General features: G+C 47.4%; 1 long non-coding RNA gene across 2 annotated transcripts in view; it reads right to left on the reverse strand.

The window, feature by feature from the left end:
- LOC138657616 (uncharacterized) overlaps window positions 1-23,222 on the reverse strand; it is a 409,067-nt gene that overhangs the window by 7,938 nt on the left and 377,907 nt on the right. The window contains exon 4 of one of the 2 annotated variants that reach the window (XR_011317094.1): window positions 2,983-3,212. The exons of the other annotated variant lie outside the window; for it this stretch is intronic. This is a non-coding gene — a long non-coding RNA (uncharacterized lncRNA). The remainder of the gene's footprint in view (window positions 1-2,982; window positions 3,213-23,222) is intronic. 2 annotated transcript variants of the gene reach the window in all.

The following is a 23,222-nucleotide window of genomic DNA, read 5'->3' on the forward strand; positions in this document are numbered from 1 at the left end:
ATGATTAAATTTGCCTAAAATATGCACTAGTAAAAGCATTTTACTTCACTTGATAATTTAGGAATGCATTTCAAAACAATCCTGTTCAGCACGACTTCTTAAAAATAGCTTCTACATTTTACATGGCTTCGACCTTTCGATTTTGTGTTTCAATTAAAGCCTTGAATGCAAATGTATTGTCCCAGCTACTGCTTTATACTTTAACTAAATGTTACTGCGTGTTTGGTTCTTTCTGCATACACAATCTAATCTTCAGGGGTCTTATTTACCATTTTTTGTTCTTAGGAGAAATTAAATTTGAAATGTACCTAAAGGATAAAGTTTGATGGATCAGTAGCTGAGAACAAAGCAGAACATTCATCAAATTGTCCTCTTTAATTCAACATTCTTGGTGCTGAAATTCAATTTTGGTGGAATTTATATTAGCATTGTGCTGTGATGGTTCTTTAAGTCAAGCTCCATTTTTGGAACAACTTTCGCAAACGTTATTGGAAGGTCATATTGCAAAGTGTCTAAAGTGGTCAAAGTAAAGTAATAAATACTGTAGATGGAAATGATAATCCTTAATACTTAGGCTTTTAGCATTGGAAATCCATGTAAAATCTTATACTGAGAAAAAACTTAGTTACAGCCTGGGATCGTTGAACTGTTTACTAGGTTCTACAAAGAACAAGAGTGCCAGAGAACAGTAGATTACAATCAATTCTCTAATATTTACAATAAAATGTCTACATTAATCTTCGATTACCGATATAGGAAGTCAGTCAAGACCAATTTACTGTATGTTGAATTAAATGGAAAAGTGATCATGAGGATATTTGTACTGTATGAACAATTACTTGTGCATGCCCACCCTCCTTACTTTTAGATTTTACTTCATTGTCGACAAATCTTTATCCTTGTTTATTGCATCATTTTTTGGATCACATAAAATATGACATCAAATGACATATGGGCAGATTTGTAATGGGTAATGATCATCGTCATCGCTTCATGCGCAATCTTACTTAATTGATAAGGCAAAATATTTCTGAAAAAGTTACATTTTGTCAATTAGAACTTCATGGCTATTAGAGACTCTTGGGTCATCAGGAAGCAAGTTAATGAAATAGTTAGTACACTCAAGTGCTTTGCTTCAGCAGAGCCTGTTGTCGCTTCACTGAGTCAGTGCTGCAGAGCTTCCACCTGATGCATGCTCAGAGATAGCAAAACAGAGAAGGAGGATCAGAAGGTGCAGGAGGGGGTGCAGGAACTGGTGTTGGGGGTGGAGGAAACCCTGAAAGAAGTAGGACAATCAATCATCGGCATCGGTAGTACATGTTCCGTGCCAGGGTGGAACTCCACAATGTTTGCCCAGTGTGCTGTCAGTGAAATGTAGCCTACCTGGTCACAAGTGCTTATCCCTGTGTTGATCATTAAGTGAACAATCCCAGGTGATGTTCCTGGACACATGTTGGTACAAGCCAGGGATGCCACACAGGGTGAAATAGTGGCGACTGGGGACAGGGATACTCACTGCACTGCTTAGCTCAAAAAGCATGCTGTAGTAACGTCATCATGCCCAGTGCCCTGAGACATTAGAGAGTCAGAAGATGCCAAAGAGAACAGATCAAAGAAAGAGAGGTAAACATGGAAGGGGGTGCTGCCACTCATGGGGAAATTGATATAGAAGGGTTAATGTTTTGCCTTTAAGTGCTTTTTGCCTTTAATTGCTAGAATTTCTAGAATCTGTTGAGGCAGTAGTCTGATGGTCTCCTCTTCAAGGAAACTATACTTATCATGTATGTTTTCAATAGTCAGCCACAACATGTTCTGGGTGCATGGTAAATAAAGTATGACCCTGGGTAATGGTGGGGGCTACATGAGTTACATTGAGGTCCATTTGTTGTAAATGGTATAAAATATTGCCTCTTGCTGCATTACATCAGATAGAAGTGACTTTGCTCACAATACGTGTGCGATTTCCTTTTTTCTCCAAGAGCTTGTAAATGAAGGGCGTACCCTCCTGATTTGGCCTCACTGGTGATCTGGCATGTCTGACGTTGGGTCAGAATGCAAACAGCTACAACAGGCCCATAGCATGCCGGTGTGCTTCAGCACATGCAGAGTATTGATGCCGGCCCTGCCTGCAAGGGACCCCCTCCACCTCGGCTGCACAGGCAGTATGTCAGCCCCCGATCATGCATATATTGGCCCTTATTTAGCTTGATTGATAAAGCTTTCTCATTAAATAGAGCTTATAGCTGAGATTTATCCTTTCATGCACTTTTTGCAACTGTTCCCTCATTTCTTTTGCAGTTTCACATTTACATATATGCACAATCTGATCATCATCTACAGCTCTGGCAAATATTAAGAGACTACTACATAAAAAACCCTGTCATGAGCAGCCCAATCTTAAACCTCTGAAATGTAATTAAGATGATGATGATGATAGTCACAAGCCGTCAAACAAAGAAGAACTGCTTAAATGTTTGCGCCAGAAGCAGTGTGAAAGACTGGTGGAAAGCATGCCAAGACGCATGAAAGCTGTGATTAAAAATCATGGATATTCCACAAAATATTGATTTCTGAACTCTTTCTGAATTAAAACATTAGTATTCTTGTTTCTAAATGACTATGAACTAGTTTTCTTTGCATTATTTGAGGTCTGAAAGCACTGTTTTTTGTTTTTTTAATTTTGACCATTTCTCTTTTTCAGAAAAAAAATGCTAAATTTATTGCTTGGAAATTTGAAGACTTGTTAGAAGTTTATAGAATAAAAGAACAATTTACATTTTACTCAAAAATATACCTTTAAAGAGAAAAATCAGACAAACTGAACATTTTGCAGTGGTCAATTAATTTTTGTCAGAGCTGTATACTGAGGGAGGAAGTACTTTGTGTTTTTTCATCCTTCTCTACCTAGTCTTCTGGTAGTAGGTCAGGTCTAGACTCCTGTGTGTATTTCCATGTATGTTCTCTTATAAGCAGCATCTTTACCTTGAATTTCCAGGATTGGTAGTTCTGGTTAGTCAGATTTGGCACTGTTGCTGCTGGGGTCCAATTTTGCTTCTTCTTCTTAGTACACTGTTGTTCTCTCTCCTCTGGGCTGTTCTCTGAGTCTTTCGGTTTCTGGGCCCATAACTTCTGAATTCTCATGCCATTCAACAGTGAATATATATTTGCAGGACATCCCTGCTGACAACAGCATGGAGGTCTTCCTTCTCATTCTGTCAGGGACAGGAAACACTCGAAAGGTTAAAAGAACCCCTCCAACCCACCTCGCTAGGTGTTTTTCCTGTCCATGTAAGGATAGATAGGAGAGCAGACATTGGAAGACAGATAGCAGTAAGGAACAGAATTCAACTGTTTTTAAGAAACTGCTGTTTGGTCAAGACAGCAATTAAGATCCTAAGCATATTAACCTCTTTCCAACATGCTCTGTAAATTCCTGCAAACAGCATTACAGGTATGACGCACTGATCGCGCGGCCCCAAGCAGAGCACCACGGTGCGGGTGTCAGGTCTGTGTGAGAGCAGACACCCTGCAGCAGCGTCCACAATGGGTGCTATCACAGATCACGGGCATTAAACCCATCTGATGCCGCTGTCAGTAGTGACAGCGGCATAGATGAGCATCACGTAGGGTATGAGTTCCCTGCGCTTCCATCAGGACAATGTGATGCAATTACATTATCCTGATGGTCTCCATGGAGACTCCTGGTCGCAAGATGGCCTCAGATTCCTTCAGAGTCCTGCAGACTAGGTGGTTTGTGAGTGTCTGCTGAGAGCAGGTGCTGACATACCTTTTTCCCTGCCTGTCAGATGCTGATGTGATACTCTGCAGTGCACAGTATCAGATCAGCGTTCTGACACCATATAGTGATGTCCCAAGGATCGGTAAATATATAAAAGTTAAAAAAAAATTAAAACGTGTTAAAATATTTTTTAAAAATCCCCAAATACAGAAAAAAAAAGAAAAATATTTTTCCAATAAATGCATTTATTTTTGTAAATAAAAAAACACACAATAAAAGCACATATATTTGGTTTTACCAAGTCCATAATGACTCGCTATAAAACTGTCACATTAACCTCTTCAGTTAACATCATAAAAAAATAAAAAATGAGGCAAAAAAAGCTTTATCATCATACCGTCAAACAAAAAGTGCAATAAAACACGGTAAAAAAAACAATGTAAATAAAAATAGTACAGGTGAAAGTGTCATCCTGTCCTGCAAAAAACAAGCCATCATATACCTCCATCAGCAGAAAAATAAAAAAGTTATAGCTCTCAGAATAAAGCTATGCAAAAATAATATTTTTTTCTATAAGATTGTTTTTGTAGTGTAAAAGCGGCAAAACATAAAAAAGCTGTATAAGTTGGGTATTGCTGTAATTGTACTGACCCAAAGAATAGAGGTACCTTACCAATTTTATGGGATGAAAAAAAAACCCAAAAGCAATTCCTGAATTACTGGTTTTTGTTCATACTGTCGCCCAAAAATTGGAATAGTAACATAGTAACATAGTAACATAGTTAGTAAGGCCGAAAAAAGACATTTGTCCATCCAGTTCAGTCTATATTCCATTATAATAAATACCCAGATCTACGTCCTTCTACAGAACCTAATAATTGTATGATACAATATTGTTCTGCTCCAGGAAGACATCCAGGCCTCTCTTGAACCCCTCGACTGAGTTCGCCATCACCACCTCCTCAGGCAAGCAATTCCAGATTCTCACTGCCCTAACAGTAAAGAATCCTCTTCTATGTTGGTGGAAAAACCTTCTCTCCTCCAGATGCAAAGAATGCCCCCTTGTGCCCGTCACCTTCCTTGGTATAAACAGATCCTCAGCGAGATATTTGTATTGTCCCCTTATATACTTATACATGGTTATTAGATCGCCCCTCAGTCGTCTTTTTTCTAGACTAAATAATCCTAATTTCGCTAATCTATCTGGGTATTGTAGTTCTCCCATCCCCTTTATTAATTTTGTTGCCCTCCTTTGTACTCTCTCTAGTTCCATTATATCCTTCCTGAGCACCGGTGCTCAAAACTGGACACAGTACTCCATGTGCGGTCTAACTAGGGATTTGTACAGAGGCAGTATAATGCTCTCATCATGTGTATCCAGACCTCTTTTAATGCACCCCATGATCCTGTTTGCCTTGGCAGCTGCTGCCTGGCACTGGCTGCTCCAGGTAAGTTTATCATTAACTAGGATCCCCAAGTCCTTCTCCCTGTCAGATTTACCCAGTGGTTTCCCGTTCAGTGTGTAATGGTGATATTGATTCCCTCTTCCCATGTGTATAACCTTACATTTATCATTGTTAAACCTCATCTGCCACCTTTCAGCCCAAGTTTCCAACTTATCCAGATCCATCTGTAGCAGAATACTATCTTCTCTTGTATTAACTGCTTTACATAGTTTTGTATCATCTGCAAATATCGATATTTTACTGTGTAAACCTTCTACCAGATCATTAATGAATATGTTGAAGAGAACAGGTCCCAATACTGACCCCTGCGGTACCCCACTGGTCACAGCGACCCAGTTAGAGACTATACCATTTATAACCACCCTCTGCTTTCTATCACTAAGCCAGTTACTAACCCATTTACACACATTTTCCCCCAGACCAAGCATTCTCATTTTGTGTACCAACCTCTTGTGCGGCACGGTATCAAACGCTTTGGAAAAATCGAGATATACCACGTCCAATGACTCACCGTGGTCCAGCCTATAGCTTACCTCTTCATAAAAACTGATTAGATTGGTTTGACAGGAGCGATTTCTCATAAACCCATGCTGATATGGAGTTAAACAGTTATTCTCATTGAGATAATCCAGAATAACATCCCTCAGAAACCCTTCAAATATTTTACCAACAATAGAGGTTAGACTTACTGGCCTATAATTTCCAGGTTCACTTTTAGAGCCCTTTTTGAATATTGGCACCACATTTGCTATGCGCCAGTCCTGCGGAACAGACCCTGTCGCTATAGAGTCACTAAAAATAAGAAATAATGGTTTATCTATTACATTACTTAGTTCTCTTAGTACTCGTGGGTGTATGCCATCCGGACCCGGAGATTTATCTATTTTAATCTTATTTAGCCGGTTTCGCACCTCTTCTTGGGTTAGATTGGTGACCCTTAATATAGAGTTTTCATTGTTTCTTGGGATTTCACCTAGCATTTCATTTTCCACCGTGAATACCGTGGAGAAGAAGGTGTTTAATATGTTAGCTTTTTCCTCGTCATCTACAACCATTCTTTCCTCACTATTTTTTAAGGGGCCTACATTTTCAGTTTTTATTCTTTTACTATTGATATAGTTGAAGAACAGTTTGGGATTAGTTTTACTCTCCTTAGCAATGTGCTTCTCTGTTTCCTTTTTGGCAGCTTTAATTAGTTTTTTAGATAAAGTATTTTTCTCCCTATAGTTTTTTAGAGCTTCAATGGTGCCATCCTGCTTTAGTAGTGCAAATGCTTTCTTTTTACTGTTAATTGCCTGTCTTACTTCTTTGTTTAGCCACATTGGGTTTTTCCTATTTCTAGTCCTTTTATTCCCACAAGGTATAAACCGCTTACACTGCCTATTTAGGATGTTCTTAAACATTTCCCATTTATTATCTGTATTCTCATTTCTGAGGATATTGTCCCAGTCTACCAGATTAAGGGCATCTCTAAGCTGTTCAAACTTTGCCTTCCTAAAGTTCAATGTTTTTGTGACTCCCTGACAAGTCCCCCTAGTGAAAGACAGGTGAAACTGTACAATATTGTGGTCGCTATTTCCTAAATGCCCAACCACCTGCAGATTTGTTATTCTGTCAGGTCTATTAGATAGTATTAGGTCTAAAAGTGCTGCTCCTCTGGTTGGATTCTGCACCAATTGTGAAAGATAATTTTTCTTGGTTATTAGCAGAAACCTGTTGCCTTTATGGGTTTCACAGGTTTCTGTTTCCCAGTTAATATCCGGGTAGTTAAAGTCCCCCATAACCAGGACCTCATTATGGGTTGCAGCTTCATCTATCTGCTTTAGAAGTAGACTTTCTATGCTTTCTGTTATATTTGGGGGTTTGTAACAGACCCCAATGAGAATTTTGTTACCATTTTTCCCTCCATGAATTTCAACCCATATGGACTCGACATCCTCATTCCCTTCGCTAATATCCTCCCTTAAAGTGGACTTTAGACAAGACTTTACATAGAGACAAACCCCTCCTCCTCTCCGATTTTTACGATCCTTTCTAAACAGACTGTAACCCTGTAAGTTAACTGCCCAGTCATAGCTTTCATCTAACCATGTCTCGGTTATTCCCACTATGTCAAAGTTACCTGTAGATATTTCTGCTTCTAGTTCTTCCATCTTGTTTGTCAGGCTTCTGGCAATTGCGAGCATGCAGTTCAGAGGATTTTGTTTTGTTCCAATCTCCTCACTGTGGATTGTTTTAGAAATGTTCTTACCTCCCTTCTGAGTATGTTTTCCTGGGTCGTCTTTGTTCGAGTCTAATGTTTTTCTTCCCGTCCCCTCTTCTTCTAGTTTAACGCCCTCCTGATGAGTGTAGCGAGTCTTCTGGCGAATGTGTGTTTCCCAGGTTTGTTGAGGTGTAGTCCGTCTCTGGCGAGGAGTCCATCATAACAGTAATTCACACCGTGGTCCAGGAATCCAAATCCTTGTTGTCTGCACCATCGTCTTAGCCAGTTGTTTGCATCAAGGATCCTGTTCCATCTCCTGGTGCCATGCCCGTCTACTGGAAGGATAGAAGAAAAAACTACCTGTGCATCCAGTTCCTTTACTTTCTTCCCCAACTCTTCAAAGTCCTTGCAGATTGTCGGTAGGTCCTTCCTTGCCGTGTCATTGGTGCCAACATGTATCAGAAGAAATGGGTGGACGTCCTTGGAGCTGAAGAGCTTTGGTATCCTATCGGTCACATCCTTGATCATCGCACCTGGAAGGCAGCATACTTCTCTTGCAGTTATGTCCGGTCTGCAGATGGCTGCTTCTGTGCCTCTCAGTAGTGAGTCTCCCACCACCACCACTCTTCGTTGCTTCTTGGCTGTACTTTTTGCTGTCACTTGTTGCTGTGTGCCCTTTTCTTTTTTGCTTGCTGGTATTGCTTCATTCTTAGGTGTGCCATCTTCATCCTCTACAAAGATTTGATATCGGTTCTTCAGTTGTGTGGTTGGTGATTTCTCCATGGTCTTCTTGCTTCTTTTGGTCACATGCTTCCACTCATCTGCTTTTGGAGGTTCTCTGACACTTTTTGCACCTTCTGTGACCAGTAGAGATGCTTCTGTTCTGTCTAGAAAGTCTTCATTCTCTTTGATGAGTTTCAAAGTTGCTATTCTTTCTTCCAGACCCCGCACCTTTTCTTCTAAAAGGGCCACTAGTCTACACTTCTGACAGGTGAAATTGGATTCTTCTTCTGGTCGATCTGTGAACATGTAGCACATGCTGCAGCTCACCATGTAGGTTGTCACATCTGCCATGTTGCTCCTAGATCCTGCTGACTTGCTGTGTGTTTTCCTTCTTGTGTAATCTACTCAGCCAAGCTCTCTTGCAATAATGTCCTACAGGCAAAAATTCGCGCGCCGTAAGGCGCGCGGTTTGGTGATGCTTTCGAAGCAGCTGGTCCCGGCTGTACCCAACGATCTTCTAGCTTAGGGAGACTTCGCTTCTCCCAGAAGGCACCTGGAATATGCAAATTAGCCTCCTGAAGCTTGAATCCCTGGTTTGGTGATGCTTTCGAAGCAGCTGGTCCCGGCTGTACCCAACGATCTTCTAGCTTAGGGAGACTTCGCTTCTCCCAGAAGGCACCTGGAATATGCAAATTAGCCTCCTGAAGCTTGAATCCCTGGTTTGGTGATGCTTTCGAAGCAGCTGGTCCCGGCTGTACCCAACGATCTTCTAGCTTAGGGAGACTTCGCTTCTCCCAGAAGGCACCTGGAATATGCAAATTAGCCTCCTGAAGCTTGAATCCCTGGTTTGGTGATGCTTTCGAAGCAGCTGGTCCCGGCTGTACCCAACGATCTTCTAGCTTAGGGAGACTTCGCTTCTCCCAGAAGGCACCTGGAATATGCAAATTAGCCTCCTGAAGCTTGAATCCCTGGTTTGGTGATGCTTTCGAAGCAGCTGGTCCCGGCTGTACCCAACGATCTTCTAGCTTAGGGAGACTTCGCTTCTCCCAGAAGGCACCTGGAATATGCAAATTAGCCTCCTGAAGCTTGAATCCCTGGTTTGGTGATGCTTTCGAAGCAGCTGGTCCCGGCTGTACCCAACGATCTTCTAGCTTAGGGAGACTTCGCTTCTCCCAGAAGGCACCTGGAATATGCAAATTAGCCTCCTGAAGCTTGAATCCCTGGTTTGGTGATGCTTTCGAAGCAGCTGGTCCCGGCTGTACCCAACGATCTTCTAGCTTAGGGAGACTTCGCTTCTCCCAGAAGGCACCTGGAATATGCAAATTAGCCTCCTGAAGCTTGAATCCCTGGTTTGGTGATGCTTTCGAAGCAGCTGGTCCCGGCTGTACCCAACGATCTTCTAGCTTAGGGAGACTTCGCTTCTCCCAGAAGGCACCTGGAATATGCAAATTAGCCTCCTGAAGCTTGAATCCCTGGTTTGGTGATGCTTTCGAAGCAGCTGGTCCCGGCTGTACCCAACGATCTTCTAGCTTAGGGAGACTTCGCTTCTCCCAGAAGGCACCTGGAATATGCAAATTAGCCTCCTGAAGCTTGAATCCCTGGTTTGGTGATGCTTTCGAAGCAGCTGGTCCCGGCTGTACCCAACGATCTTCTAGCTTAGGGAGACTTCGCTTCTCCCAGAAGGCACCTGGAATATGCAAATTAGCCTCCTGAAGCTTGAATCCCTGGTTTGGTGATGCTTTCGAAGCAGCTGGTCCCGGCTGTACCCAACGATCTTCTAGCTTAGGGAGACTTCGCTTCTCCCAGAAGGCACCTGGAATATGCAAATTAGCCTCCTGAAGCTTGAATCCCTGGTTTGGTGATGCTTTCGAAGCAGCTGGTCCCGGCTGTACCCAACGATCTTCTAGCTTAGGGAGACTTCGCTTCTCCCAGAAGGCACCTGGAATATGCAAATTAGCCTCCTGAAGCTTGAATCCCTGGTTTGGTGATGCTTTCGAAGCAGCTGGTCCCGGCTGTACCCAACGATCTTCTAGCTTAGGGAGACTTCGCTTCTCCCAGAAGGCACCTGGAATATGCAAATTAGCCTCCTGAAGCTTGAATCCCTGGTTTGGTGATGCTTTCGAAGCAGCTGGTCCCGGCTGTACCCAACGATCTTCTAGCTTAGGGAGACTTCGCTTCTCCCAGAAGGCACCTGGAATATGCAAATTAGCCTCCTGAAGCTTGAATCCCTGGTTTGGTGATGCTTTCGAAGCAGCTGGTCCCGGCTGTACCCAACGATCTTCTAGCTTAGGGAGACTTCGCTTCTCCCAGAAGGCACCTGGAATATGCAAATTAGCCTCCTGAAGCTTGAATCCCTGGTTTGGTGATGCTTTCGAAGCAGCTGGTCCCGGCTGTACCCAACGATCTTCTAGCTTAGGGAGACTTCGCTTCTCCCAGAAGGCACCTGGAATATGCAAATTAGCCTCCTGAAGCTTGAATCCCTGGTTTGGTGATGCTTTCGAAGCAGCTGGTCCCGGCTGTACCCAACGATCTTCTAGCTTAGGGAGACTTCGCTTCTCCCAGAAGGCACCTGGAATATGCAAATTAGCCTCCTGAAGCTTGAATCCCTGGTTTGGTGATGCTTTCGAAGCAGCTGGTCCCGGCTGTACCCAACGATCTTCTAGCTTAGGGAGACTTCGCTTCTCCCAGAAGGCACCTGGAATATGCAAATTAGCCTCCTGAAGCTTGAATCCCTGGTTTGGTGATGCTTTCGAAGCAGCTGGTCCCGGCTGTACCCAACGATCTTCTAGCTTAGGGAGACTTCGCTTCTCCCAGAAGGCACCTGGAATATGCAAATTAGCCTCCTGAAGCTTGAATCCCTGGTTTGGTGATGCTTTCGAAGCAGCTGGTCCCGGCTGTACCCAACGATCTTCTAGCTTAGGGAGACTTCGCTTCTCCCAGAAGGCACCTGGAATATGCAAATTAGCCTCCTGAAGCTTGAATCCCTGGTTTGGTGATGCTTTCGAAGCAGCTGGTCCCGGCTGTACCCAACGATCTTCTAGCTTAGGGAGACTTCGCTTCTCCCAGAAGGCACCTGGAATATGCAAATTAGCCTCCTGAAGCTTGAATCCCTGGTTTGGTGATGCTTTCGAAGCAGCTGGTCCCGGCTGTACCCAACGATCTTCTAGCTTAGGGAGACTTCGCTTCTCCCAGAAGGCACCTGGAATATGCAAATTAGCCTCCTGAAGCTTGAATCCCTGGTTTGGTGATGCTTTCGAAGCAGCTGGTCCCGGCTGTACCCAACGATCTTCTAGCTTAGGGAGACTTCGCTTCTCCCAGAAGGCACCTGGAATATGCAAATTAGCCTCCTGAAGCTTGAATCCCTGGTTTGGTGATGCTTTCGAAGCAGCTGGTCCCGGCTGTACCCAACGATCTTCTAGCTTAGGGAGACTTCGCTTCTCCCAGAAGGCACCTGGAATATGCAAATTAGCCTCCTGAAGCTTGAATCCCTGGTTTGGTGATGCTTTCGAAGCAGCTGGTCCCGGCTGTACCCAACGATCTTCTAGCTTAGGGAGACTTCGCTTCTCCCAGAAGGCACCTGGAATATGCAAATTAGCCTCCTGAAGCTTGAATCCCTGGTTTGGTGATGCTTTCGAAGCAGCTGGTCCCGGCTGTACCCAACGATCTTCTAGCTTAGGGAGACTTCGCTTCTCCCAGAAGGCACCTGGAATATGCAAATTAGCCTCCTGAAGCTTGAATCCCTGGTTTGGTGATGCTTTCGAAGCAGCTGGTCCCGGCTGTACCCAACGATCTTCTAGCTTAGGGAGACTTCGCTTCTCCCAGAAGGCACCTGGAATATGCAAATTAGCCTCCTGAAGCTTGAATCCCTGGTTTGGTGATGCTTTCGAAGCAGCTGGTCCCGGCTGTACCCAACGATCTTCTAGCTTAGGGAGACTTCGCTTCTCCCAGAAGGCACCTGGAATATGCAAATTAGCCTCCTGAAGCTTGAATCCCTGGTTTGGTGATGCTTTCGAAGCAGCTGGTCCCGGCTGTACCCAACGATCTTCTAGCTTAGGGAGACTTCGCTTCTCCCAGAAGGCACCTGGAATATGCAAATTAGCCTCCTGAAGCTTGAATCCCTGGTTTGGTGATGCTTTCGAAGCAGCTGGTCCCGGCTGTACCCAACGATCTTCTAGCTTAGGGAGACTTCGCTTCTCCCAGAAGGCACCTGGAATATGCAAATTAGCCTCCTGAAGCTTGAATCCCTGGTTTGGTGATGCTTTCGAAGCAGCTGGTCCCGGCTGTACCCAACGATCTTCTAGCTTAGGGAGACTTCGCTTCTCCCAGAAGGCACCTGGAATATGCAAATTAGCCTCCTGAAGCTTGAATCCCTGGTTTGGTGATGCTTTCGAAGCAGCTGGTCCCGGCTGTACCCAACGATCTTCTAGCTTAGGGAGACTTCGCTTCTCCCAGAAGGCACCTGGAATATGCAAATTAGCCTCCTGAAGCTTGAATCCCTGGTTTGGTGATGCTTTCGAAGCAGCTGGTCCCGGCTGTACCCAACGATCTTCTAGCTTAGGGAGACTTCGCTTCTCCCAGAAGGCACCTGGAATATGCAAATTAGCCTCCTGAAGCTTGAATCCCTGGTTTGGTGATGCTTTCGAAGCAGCTGGTCCCGGCTGTACCCAACGATCTTCTAGCTTAGGGAGACTTCGCTTCTCCCAGAAGGCACCTGGAATATGCAAATTAGCCTCCTGAAGCTTGAATCCCTGGTTTGGTGATGCTTTCGAAGCAGCTGGTCCCGGCTGTACCCAACGATCTTCTAGCTTAGGGAGACTTCGCTTCTCCCAGAAGGCACCTGGAATATGCAAATTAGCCTCCTGAAGCTTGAATCCCTGGTTTGGTGATGCTTTCGAAGCAGCTGGTCCCGGCTGTACCCAACGATCTTCTAGCTTAGGGAGACTTCGCTTCTCCCAGAAGGCACCTGGAATATGCAAATTAGCCTCCTGAAGCTTGAATCCCTGGTTTGGTGATGCTTTCGAAGCAGCTGGTCCCGGCTGTACCCAACGATCTTCTAGCTTAGGGAGACTTCGCTTCTCCCAGAAGGCACCTGGAATATGCAAATTAGCCTCCTGAAGCTTGAATCCCTGGTTTGGTGATGCTTTCGAAGCAGCTGGTCCCGGCTGTACCCAACGATCTTCTAGCTTAGGGAGACTTCGCTTCTCCCAGAAGGCACCTGGAATATGCAAATTAGCCTCCTGAAGCTTGAATCCCTGGTTTGGTGATGCTTTCGAAGCAGCTGGTCCCGGCTGTACCCAACGATCTTCTAGCTTAGGGAGACTTCGCTTCTCCCAGAAGGCACCTGGAATATGCAAATTAGCCTCCTGAAGCTTGAATCCCTGGTTTGGTGATGCTTTCGAAGCAGCTGGTCCCGGCTGTACCCAACGATCTTCTAGCTTAGGGAGACTTCGCTTCTCCCAGAAGGCACCTGGAATATGCAAATTAGCCTCCTGAAGCTTGAATCCCTGGTTTGGTGATGCTTTCGAAGCAGCTGGTCCCGGCTGTACCCAACGATCTTCTAGCTTAGGGAGACTTCGCTTCTCCCAGAAGGCACCTGGAATATGCAAATTAGCCTCCTGAAGCTTGAATCCCTGGTTTGGTGATGCTTTCGAAGCAGCTGGTCCCGGCTGTACCCAACGATCTTCTAGCTTAGGGAGACTTCGCTTCTCCCAGAAGGCACCTGGAATATGCAAATTAGCCTCCTGAAGCTTGAATCCCTGGTTTGGTGATGCTTTCGAAGCAGCTGGTCCCGGCTGTACCCAACGATCTTCTAGCTTAGGGAGACTTCGCTTCTCCCAGAAGGCACCTGGAATATGCAAATTAGCCTCCTGAAGCTTGAATCCCTGGTTTGGTGATGCTTTCGAAGCAGCTGGTCCCGGCTGTACCCAACGATCTTCTAGCTTAGGGAGACTTCGCTTCTCCCAGAAGGCACCTGGAATATGCAAATTAGCCTCCTGAAGCTTGAATCCCTGGTTTGGTGATGCTTTCGAAGCAGCTGGTCCCGGCTGTACCCAACGATCTTCTAGCTTAGGGAGACTTCGCTTCTCCCAGAAGGCACCTGGAATATGCAAATTAGCCTCCTGAAGCTTGAATCCCTGGTTTGGTGATGCTTTCGAAGCAGCTGGTCCCGGCTGTACCCAACGATCTTCTAGCTTAGGGAGACTTCGCTTCTCCCAGAAGGCACCTGGAATATGCAAATTAGCCTCCTGAAGCTTGAATCCCTGGTTTGGTGATGCTTTCGAAGCAGCTGGTCCCGGCTGTACCCAACGATCTTCTAGCTTAGGGAGACTTCGCTTCTCCCAGAAGGCACCTGGAATATGCAAATTAGCCTCCTGAAGCTTGAATCCCTGGTTTGGTGATGCTTTCGAAGCAGCTGGTCCCGGCTGTACCCAACGATCTTCTAGCTTAGGGAGACTTCGCTTCTCCCAGAAGGCACCTGGAATATGCAAATTAGCCTCCTGAAGCTTGAATCCCTGGTTTGGTGATGCTTTCGAAGCAGCTGGTCCCGGCTGTACCCAACGATCTTCTAGCTTAGGGAGACTTCGCTTCTCCCAGAAGGCACCTGGAATATGCAAATTAGCCTCCTGAAGCTTGAATCCCTGGTTTGGTGATGCTTTCGAAGCAGCTGGTCCCGGCTGTACCCAACGATCTTCTAGCTTAGGGAGACTTCGCTTCTCCCAGAAGGCACCTGGAATATGCAAATTAGCCTCCTGAAGCTTGAATCCCTGGTTTGGTGATGCTTTCGAAGCAGCTGGTCCCGGCTGTACCCAACGATCTTCTAGCTTAGGGAGACTTCGCTTCTCCCAGAAGGCACCTGGAATATGCAAATTAGCCTCCTGAAGCTTGAATCCCTGGTTTGGTGATGCTTTCGAAGCAGCTGGTCCCGGCTGTACCCAACGATCTTCTAGCTTAGGGAGACTTCGCTTCTCCCAGAAGGCACCTGGAATATGCAAATTAGCCTCCTGAAGCTTGAATCCCTGGTTTGGTGATGCTTTCGAAGCAGCTGGTCCCGGCTGTACCCAACGATCTTCTAGCTTAGGGAGACTTCGCTTCTCCCAGAAGGCACCTGGAATATGCAAATTAGCCTCCTGAAGCTTGAATCCCTGGTTTGGTGATGCTTTCGAAGCAGCTGGTCCCGGCTGTACCCAACGATCTTCTAGCTTAGGGAGACTTCGCTTCTCCCAGAAGGCACCTGGAATATGCAAATTAGCCTCCTGAAGCTTGAATCCCTGGTTTGGTGATGCTTTCGAAGCAGCTGGTCCCGGCTGTACCCAACGATCTTCTAGCTTAGGGAGACTTCGCTTCTCCCAGAAGGCACCTGGAATATGCAAATTAGCCTCCTGAAGCTTGAATCCCTGGTTTGGTGATGCTTTCGAAGCAGCTGGTCCCGGCTGTACCCAACGATCTTCTAGCTTAGGGAGACTTCGCTTCTCCCAGAAGGCACCTGGAATATGCAAATTAGCCTCCTGAAGCTTGAATCCCTGGTTTGGTGATGCTTTCGAAGCAGCTGGTCCCGGCTGTACCCAACGATCTTCTAGCTTAGGGAGACTTCGCTTCTCCCAGAAGGCACCTGGAATATGCAAATTAGCCTCCTGAAGCTTGAATCCCTGGTTTGGTGATGCTTTCGAAGCAGCTGGTCCCGGCTGTACCCAACGATCTTCTAGCTTAGGGAGACTTCGCTTCTCCCAGAAGGCACCTGGAATATGCAAATTAGCCTCCTGAAGCTTGAATCCCTGGTTTGGTGATGCTTTCGAAGCAGCTGGTCCCGGCTGTACCCAACGATCTTCTAGCTTAGGGAGACTTCGCTTCTCCCAGAAGGCACCTGGAATATGCAAATTAGCCTCCTGAAGCTTGAATCCCTGGTTTGGTGATGCTTTCGAAGCAGCTGGTCCCGGCTGTACCCAACGATCTTCTAGCTTAGGGAGACTTCGCTTCTCCCAGAAGGCACCTGGAATATGCAAATTAGCCTCCTGAAGCTTGAATCCCTGGTTTGGTGATGCTTTCGAAGCAGCTGGTCCCGGCTGTACCCAACGATCTTCTAGCTTAGGGAGACTTCGCTTCTCCCAGAAGGCACCTGGAATATGCAAATTAGCCTCCTGAAGCTTGAATCCCTGGTTTGGTGATGCTTTCGAAGCAGCTGGTCCCGGCTGTACCCAACGATCTTCTAGCTTAGGGAGACTTCGCTTCTCCCAGAAGGCACCTGGAATATGCAAATTAGCCTCCTGAAGCTTGAATCCCTGGTTTGGTGATGCTTTCGAAGCAGCTGGTCCCGGCTGTACCCAACGATCTTCTAGCTTAGGGAGACTTCGCTTCTCCCAGAAGGCACCTGGAATATGCAAATTAGCCTCCTGAAGCTTGAATCCCTGGTTTGGTGATGCTTTCGAAGCAGCTGGTCCCGGCTGTACCCAACGATCTTCTAGCTTAGGGAGACTTCGCTTCTCCCAGAAGGCACCTGGAATATGCAAATTAGCCTCCTGAAGCTTGAATCCCTGGTTTGGTGATGCTTTCGAAGCAGCTGGTCCCGGCTGTACCCAACGATCTTCTAGCTTAGGGAGACTTCGCTTCTCCCAGAAGGCACCTGGAATATGCAAATTAGCCTCCTGAAGCTTGAATCCCTGGTTTGGTGATGCTTTCGAAGCAGCTGGTCCCGGCTGTACCCAACGATCTTCTAGCTTAGGGAGACTTCGCTTCTCCCAGAAGGCACCTGGAATATGCAAATTAGCCTCCTGAAGCTTGAATCCCTGGTTTGGTGATGCTTTCGAAGCAGCTGGTCCCGGCTGTACCCAACGATCTTCTAGCTTAGGGAGACTTCGCTTCTCCCAGAAGGCACCTGGAATATGCAAATTAGCCTCCTGAAGCTTGAATCCCTGGTTTGGTGATGCTTTCGAAGCAGCTGGTCCCGGCTGTACCCAACGATCTTCTAGCTTAGGGAGACTTCGCTTCTCCCAGAAGGCACCTGGAATATGCAAATTAGCCTCCTGAAGCTTGAATCCCTGGTTTGGTGATGCTTTCGAAGCAGCTGGTCCCGGCTGTACCCAACGATCTTCTAGCTTAGGGAGACTTCGCTTCTCCCAGAAGGCACCTGGAATATGCAAATTAGCCTCCTGAAGCTTGAATCCCTGGTTTGGTGATGCTTTCGAAGCAGCTGGTCCCGGCTGTACCCAACGATCTTCTAGCTTAGGGAGACTTCGCTTCTCCCAGAAGGCACCTGGAATATGCAAATTAGCCTCCTGAAGCTTGAATCCCTGGTTTGGTGATGCTTTCGAAGCAGCTGGTCCCGGCTGTACCCAACGATCTTCTAGCTTAGGGAGACTTCGCTTCTCCCAGAAGGCACCTGGAATATGCAAATTAGCCTCCTGAAGCTTGAATCCCTGGTTTGGTGATGCTTTCGAAGCAGCTGGTCCCGGCTGTACCCAACGATCTTCTAGCTTAGGGAGACTTCGCTTCTCCCAGAAGGCACCTGGAATATGCAAATTAGCCTCCTGAAGCTTGAATCCCTGGTTTGGTGATGCTTTCGAAGCAGCTGGTCCCGGCTGTACCCAACGATCTTCTAGCTTAGGGAGACTTCGCTTCTCCCAGAAGGCACCTGGAATATGCAAATTAGCCTCCTGAAGCTTGAATCCCTGGTTTGGTGATGCTTTCGAAGCAGCTGGTCCCGGCTGTACCCAACGATCTTCTAGCTTAGGGAGACTTCGCTTCTCCCAGAAGGCACCTGGAATATGCAAATTAGCCTCCTGAAGCTTGAATCCCTGGTTTGGTGATGCTTTCGAAGCAGCTGGTCCCGGCTGTACCCAACGATCTTCTAGCTTAGGGAGACTTCGCTTCTCCCAGAAGGCACCTGGAATATGCAAATTAGCCTCCTGAAGCTTGAATCCCTGGTTTGGTGATGCTTTCGAAGCAGCTGGTCCCGGCTGTACCCAACGATCTTCTAGCTTAGGGAGACTTCGCTTCTCCCAGAAGGCACCTGGAATATGCAAATTAGCCTCCTGAAGCTTGAATCCCTGGTTTGGTGATGCTTTCGAAGCAGCTGGTCCCGGCTGTACCCAACGATCTTCTAGCTTAGGGAGACTTCGCTTCTCCCAGAAGGCACCTGGAATATGCAAATTAGCCTCCTGAAGCTTGAATCCCTGGTTTGGTGATGCTTTCGAAGCAGCTGGTCCCGGCTGTACCCAACGATCTTCTAGCTTAGGGAGACTTCGCTTCTCCCAGAAGGCACCTGGAATATGCAAATTAGCCTCCTGAAGCTTGAATCCCTGGTTTGGTGATGCTTTCGAAGCAGCTGGTCCCGGCTGTACCCAACGATCTTCTAGCTTAGGGAGACTTCGCTTCTCCCAGAAGGCACCTGGAATATGCAAATTAGCCTCCTGAAGCTTGAATCCCTGGTTTGGTGATGCTTTCGAAGCAGCTGGTCCCGGCTGTACCCAACGATCTTCTAGCTTAGGGAGACTTCGCTTCTCCCAGAAGGCACCTGGAATATGCAAATTAGCCTCCTGAAGCTTGAATCCCTGGTTTGGTGATGCTTTCGAAGCAGCTGGTCCCGGCTGTACCCAACGATCTTCTAGCTTAGGGAGACTTCGCTTCTCCCAGAAGGCACCTGGAATATGCAAATTAGCCTCCTGAAGCTTGAATCCCTGGTTTGGTGATGCTTTCGAAGCAGCTGGTCCCGGCTGTACCCAACGATCTTCTAGCTTAGGGAGACTTCGCTTCTCCCAGAAGGCACCTGGAATATGCAAATTAGCCTCCTGAAGCTTGAATCCCTGGTTTGGTGATGCTTTCGAAGCAGCTGGTCCCGGCTGTACCCAACGATCTTCTAGCTTAGGGAGACTTCGCTTCTCCCAGAAGGCACCTGGAATATGCAAATTAGCCTCCTGAAGCTTGAATCCCTGGTTTGGTGATGCTTTCGAAGCAGCTGGTCCCGGCTGTACCCAACGATCTTCTAGCTTAGGGAGACTTCGCTTCTCCCAGAAGGCACCTGGAATATGCAAATTAGCCTCCTGAAGCTTGAATCCCTGGTTTGGTGATGCTTTCGAAGCAGCTGGTCCCGGCTGTACCCAACGATCTTCTAGCTTAGGGAGACTTCGCTTCTCCCAGAAGGCACCTGGAATATGCAAATTAGCCTCCTGAAGCTTGAATCCCTGGTTTGGTGATGCTTTCGAAGCAGCTGGTCCCGGCTGTACCCAACGATCTTCTAGCTTAGGGAGACTTCGCTTCTCCCAGAAGGCACCTGGAATATGCAAATTAGCCTCCTGAAGCTTGAATCCCTGGTTTGGTGATGCTTTCGAAGCAGCTGGTCCCGGCTGTACCCAACGATCTTCTAGCTTAGGGAGACTTCGCTTCTCCCAGAAGGCACCTGGAATATGCAAATTAGCCTCCTGAAGCTTGAATCCCTGGTTTGGTGATGCTTTCGAAGCAGCTGGTCCCGGCTGTACCCAACGATCTTCTAGCTTAGGGAGACTTCGCTTCTCCCAGAAGGCACCTGGAATATGCAAATTAGCCTCCTGAAGCTTGAATCCCTGGTTTGGTGATGCTTTCGAAGCAGCTGGTCCCGGCTGTACCCAACGATCTTCTAGCTTAGGGAGACTTCGCTTCTCCCAGAAGGCACCTGGAATATGCAAATTAGCCTCCTGAAGCTTGAATCCCTGGTTTGGTGATGCTTTCGAAGCAGCTGGTCCCGGCTGTACCCAACGATCTTCTAGCTTAGGGAGACTTCGCTTCTCCCAGAAGGCACCTGGAATATGCAAATTAGCCTCCTGAAGCTTGAATCCCTGGTTTGGTGATGCTTTCGAAGCAGCTGGTCCCGGCTGTACCCAACGATCTTCTAGCTTAGGGAGACTTCGCTTCTCCCAGAAGGCACCTGGAATATGCAAATTAGCCTCCTGAAGCTTGAATCCCTGGTTTGGTGATGCTTTCGAAGCAGCTGGTCCCGGCTGTACCCAACGATCTTCTAGCTTAGGGAGACTTCGCTTCTCCCAGAAGGCACCTGGAATATGCAAATTAGCCTCCTGAAGCTTGAATCCCTGGTTTGGTGATGCTTTCGAAGCAGCTGGTCCCGGCTGTACCCAACGATCTTCTAGCTTAGGGAGACTTCGCTTCTCCCAGAAGGCACCTGGAATATGCAAATTAGCCTCCTGAAGCTTGAATCCCTGGTTTGGTGATGCTTTCGAAGCAGCTGGTCCCGGCTGTACCCAACGATCTTCTAGCTTAGGGAGACTTCGCTTCTCCCAGAAGGCACCTGGAATATGCAAATTAGCCTCCTGAAGCTTGAATCCCTGGTTTGGTGATGCTTTCGAAGCAGCTGGTCCCGGCTGTACCCAACGATCTTCTAGCTTAGGGAGACTTCGCTTCTCCCAGAAGGCACCTGGAATATGCAAATTAGCCTCCTGAAGCTTGAATCCCTGGTTTGGTGATGCTTTCGAAGCAGCTGGTCCCGGCTGTACCCAACGATCTTCTAGCTTAGGGAGACTTCGCTTCTCCCAGAAGGCACCTGGAATATGCAAATTAGCCTCCTGAAGCTTGAATCCCTGGTTTGGTGATGCTTTCGAAGCAGCTGGTCCCGGCTGTACCCAACGATCTTCTAGCTTAGGGAGACTTCGCTTCTCCCAGAAGGCACCTGGAATATGCAAATTAGCCTCCTGAAGCTTGAATCCCTGGTTTGGTGATGCTTTCGAAGCAGCTGGTCCCGGCTGTACCCAACGATCTTCTAGCTTAGGGAGACTTCGCTTCTCCCAGAAGGCACCTGGAATATGCAAATTAGCCTCCTGAAGCTTGAATCCCTGGTTTGGTGATGCTTTCGAAGCAGCTGGTCCCGGCTGTACCCAACGATCTTCTAGCTTAGGGAGACTTCGCTTCTCCCAGAAGGCACCTGGAATATGCAAATTAGCCTCCTGAAGCTTGAATCCCTGGTTTGGTGATGCTTTCGAAGCAGCTGGTCCCGGCTGTACCCAACGATCTTCTAGCTTAGGGAGACTTCGCTTCTCCCAGAAGGCACCTGGAATATGCAAATTAGCCTCCTGAAGCTTGAATCCCTGGTTTGGTGATGCTTTCGAAGCAGCTGGTCCCGGCTGTACCCAACGATCTTCTAGCTTAGGGAGACTTCGCTTCTCCCAGAAGGCACCTGGAATATGCAAATTAGCCTCCTGAAGCTTGAATCCCTGGTTTGGTGATGCTTTCGAAGCAGCTGGTCCCGGCTGTACCCAACGATCTTCTAGCTTAGGGAGACTTCGCTTCTCCCAGAAGGCACCTGGAATATGCAAATTAGCCTCCTGAAGCTTGAATCCCTGGTTTGGTGATGCTTTCGAAGCAGCTGGTCCCGGCTGTACCCAACGATCTTCTAGCTTAGGGAGACTTCGCTTCTCCCAGAAGGCACCTGGAATATGCAAATTAGCCTCCTGAAGCTTGAATCCCTGGTTTGGTGATGCTTTCGAAGCAGCTGGTCCCGGCTGTACCCAACGATCTTCTAGCTTAGGGAGACTTCGCTTCTCCCAGAAGGCACCTGGAATATGCAAATTAGCCTCCTGAAGCTTGAATCCCTGGTTTGGTGATGCTTTCGAAGCAGCTGGTCCCGGCTGTACCCAACGATCTTCTAGCTTAGGGAGACTTCGCTTCTCCCAGAAGGCACCTGGAATATGCAAATTAGCCTCCTGAAGCTTGAATCCCTGGTTTGGTGATGCTTTCGAAGCAGCTGGTCCCGGCTGTACCAACGATCTTCTAGCTTAGGGAGACTTCGCTTCTCCCAGAAGGCACCTGGAATATGCAAATTAGCCTCCTGAAGCTTGAATCCCTGGTTTGGTGATGCTTTCGAAGCAGCTGGTCCCGGCTGTACCCAACGATCTTCTAGCTTAGGGAGACTTCGCTTCTCCCAGAAGGCACCTGGAATATGCAAATTAGCCTCCTGAAGCTTGAATCCCTGGTTTGGTGATGCTTTCGAAGCAGCTGGTCCCGGCTGTACCCAACGATCTTCTAGCTTAGGGAGACTTCGCTTCTCCCAGAAGGCACCTGGAATATGCAAATTAGCCTCCTGAAGCTTGAATCCCTGGTTTGGTGATGCTTTCGAAGCAGCTGGTCCCGGCTGTACCCAACGATCTTCTAGCTTAGGGAGACTTCGCTTCTCCCAGAAGGCACCTGGAATATGCAAATTAGCCTCCTGAAGCTTGAATCCCTGGTTTGGTGATGCTTTCGAAGCAGCTGGTCCCGGCTGTACCCAACGATCTTCTAGCTTAGGGAGACTTCGCTTCTCCCAGAAGGCACCTGGAATATGCAAATTAGCCTCCTGAAGCTTGAATCCCTGGTTTGGTGATGCTTTCGAAGCAGCTGGTCCCGGCTGTACCCAACGATCTTCTAGCTTAGGGAGACTTCGCTTCTCCCAGAAGGCACCTGGAATATGCAAATTAGCCTCCTGAAGCTTGAATCCCTGGTTTGGTGATGCTTTCGAAGCAGCTGGTCCCGGCTGTACCCAACGATCTTCTAGCTTAGGGAGACTTCGCTTCTCCCAGAAGGCACCTGGAATATGCAAATTAGCCTCCTGAAGCTTGAATCCCTGGTTTGGTGATGCTTTCGAAGCAGCTGGTCCCGGCTGTACCCAACGATCTTCTAGCTTAGGGAGACTTCGCTTCTCCCAGAAGGCACCTGGAATATGCAAATTAGCCTCCTGAAGCTTGAATCCTGGTTTGGTGATGCTTTCGAAGCAGCTGGTCCCGGCTGTACCCAACGATCTTCTAGCTTAGGGAGACTTCGCTTCTCCCAGAAGGCACCTGGAATATGCAAATTAGCCTCCTGAAGCTTGAATCCCTGGTTTGGTGATGCTTTCGAAGCAGCTGGTCCCGGCTGTACCCAACGATCTTCTAGCTTAGGGAGACTTCGCTTCTCCCAGAAGGCACCTGGAATATGCAAATTAGCCTCCTGAAGCTTGAATCCCTGGTTTGGTGATGCTTTCGAAGCAGCTGGTCCCGGCTGTACCCAACGATCTTCTAGCTTAGGGAGACTTCGCTTCTCCCAGAAGGCACCTGGAATATGCAAATTAGCCTCCTGAAGCTTGAATCCCTGGTTTGTGATG

The sequence above is a fragment of the Ranitomeya imitator genome, chromosome 1 (assembly GCF_032444005.1).
Source record: "Ranitomeya imitator isolate aRanImi1 chromosome 1, aRanImi1.pri, whole genome shotgun sequence".
Taxonomy (NCBI): domain Eukaryota; kingdom Metazoa; phylum Chordata; class Amphibia; order Anura; family Dendrobatidae; genus Ranitomeya; species Ranitomeya imitator.